Source organism: Chrysochloris asiatica, unplaced genomic scaffold (genome assembly GCF_000296735.1).
Source record: "Chrysochloris asiatica unplaced genomic scaffold, ChrAsi1.0 scaffold00061, whole genome shotgun sequence".
NCBI lineage: Eukaryota > Metazoa > Chordata > Mammalia > Afrosoricida > Chrysochloridae > Chrysochloris > Chrysochloris asiatica.
The window spans coordinates 10,035,235-10,037,658 of NW_006408579.1; positions in this window are offsets into that span (position 1 = coordinate 10,035,235).

Genomic DNA, 2,424 nt, shown 5'->3' on the forward strand with positions numbered 1-2,424 from the left:
ATATAGGGTCACTATGAATTGAAACTGCTTCAATAGCACTTAATAACAATATCACCTCTGCTTCTCAAATTTTAAAAACTTTGCTTGTATTTCACTTCACATTTCATCTTCTGAGGAACAGCTGGTGGGTTTGAACCACTTACCTTGTGTTTAGCAGTCCAATGCTTATCCTACAATGCCAACCTAGGACTCTCTTATTCTTTCTACCTACTGCTTGTGTTTAAGAGTATCATAGTGGGCTACTAACTGCAAGGCCAATAGTTCAGCTCTCCCAGGAGCATCATGGAAGAGAGATGAGGTTTATGGCGCCCATAAATATTTATAGCTTTGGAAACTCTGTACATGGTCATTATGAGTCAGGACTGACTCCACAGCAAACAACCACTTCTACCACCACTGCTTAAAGTTGACTTCCTTGAGATATAATTTACATACAATAAATATACTTATTAAAATACAGTTTCATGAATGCTTCCAAATCTATCATACTCAAGAAATAAAGCATTCCTATTAGTTGCCACATGCCCCTTAACATTAATCACTACCATCCATGATACCAAGTAACCACTGATTTTCTTTCTCTTGCTAGAAATTAGATTTGACCATTCTACATTATCTCACAAATGACATAATATAGTATGTATCCTTTTGTCTCTGACTTTTTTCTGACAGTATGTTTTTGATATTCATCTATACTGTTATCTGTTCATTATAACACTCATTTTTATATAGTATAGTATTTCATTGTGTGTGTGTGTGTGTGTGTGTGAAAATTTATCTTTTGACTTGCAAATAGGTGTTTGGGTTTTTCCAGCTTTGTGCTATTACAAATAATGCTGCTTTGAATATTGATGTATAAATCTTTGTGTGGACATATGTTTTCATTCTTTGGGTTAATATGTAAGAATATACTTGCTAGTTCACCTTATAATTATATGCATTTCTTTATAAGGAACTACTAAACAACCTTGCTTGCTGAAACTGAAGAGGACTTAAAATACTTACTGATGAAGATCAAAGACCACAGCCTTCAGTATGGATTACATCTCAATGTAAAGAAAACAAAAATCCTCACCACTGAACCAATAAACTACATTCTTAGCAATGGAGAAAAGATTGAAGTTGCCAAGGCCTTCATTCTTCATGGATAAACCATCAACACTCAAGGAAGCAGTGGTCAAGAAATCAAATGACATATTGCATTAGGCAAATCTCCTGCACAAGCCCTTTTAAAAATGTTGAAGAGCAAAGATGTCAGCTTGAGGACTAAGCTACACCTGACCTAAGCCATGATATTTTCTATAACCTCATATGCATGTGAAAGTTGAACAGTGAATAAAGAAGCTTAAAGAAGAATTGATGCTTTTGAGGAGAATACTGAAAGTGCCATGGGCTGCCAAAAGAACAAACAGATCTGTGTTGGAAGAAGTGCATCCAGATTGTTCCTTGGAGGCCAAGATGGCCAAACTTCATCTCTCATAATTAGGACATATTGTTAGGAGGGACCAGTTACTGGAGAAGGATATCATATTTGGTAAGATGGAGGGTCAGATAAAAAGAGGAAGATCCCAGGAAAGATGGATTGGCCAAGTGGCAGCATCAATGGGCTCAAGCATGGCAACAATTGTGAGGTTGGCCTAGGACCAGGCAGTGTTTCATTCTGTTGTGCATAGGGTTGCTATGAGTCAGTACTGACTCAGTGGCACCTAACAACAACAACAGCAGTTGCTATTGAAATTATGTATCATGGAAATCATCTACCTTTTCCACTAGATCTTTTGCTGTATGAATTATAGTTATTTTAAAGTTATGGCAAGTAAGCAGCTCTGATGACACAATGGTTAAGCACTCAGTTGCTTATTGAAACTTTAGCAGTTCAAATCCACCAGTGGTTCTTTGGGTAATCTATTCCTGTAAAATTACTTACATGAAAACCCTATGGACATTTCTACTCTGTCATGTAGGGTTGGTATGATTTAGAATATGGAATTAGGGATATCATTGCTCATGTCAGATGGATGTTGGCTGAAAGCAAAGAATACCAGAAAGATGTTTACTTGTGATTTATTTTATATACAAAGACTTTCAACTGTGTGGACCATGACAAACTATAGGCAACATTACCAACAAATGTATATTTCCGAACATTTCATTGTACTTATGGGGAACATGTAAAGAAATGAAATGGCAGTTATTAGAACACAATAAGGGGATACTGAATGGTTTAAAATTAGGAATGGTATGCACCAGAGTTGTATCCTTTCACCATAATTTTTCAATCTGTATACTCTGGTAGCGTAGTGGTTATGAATCAGGCTGCGAACCTTAAGGTCAGCGGTTCGAAACTACCAGCTGCTCCGTGGGAGAAAGATGAGGCTTTCTACTCCCGTAAAGATTTACACCCTCGGAAACCCTGTACAGGGT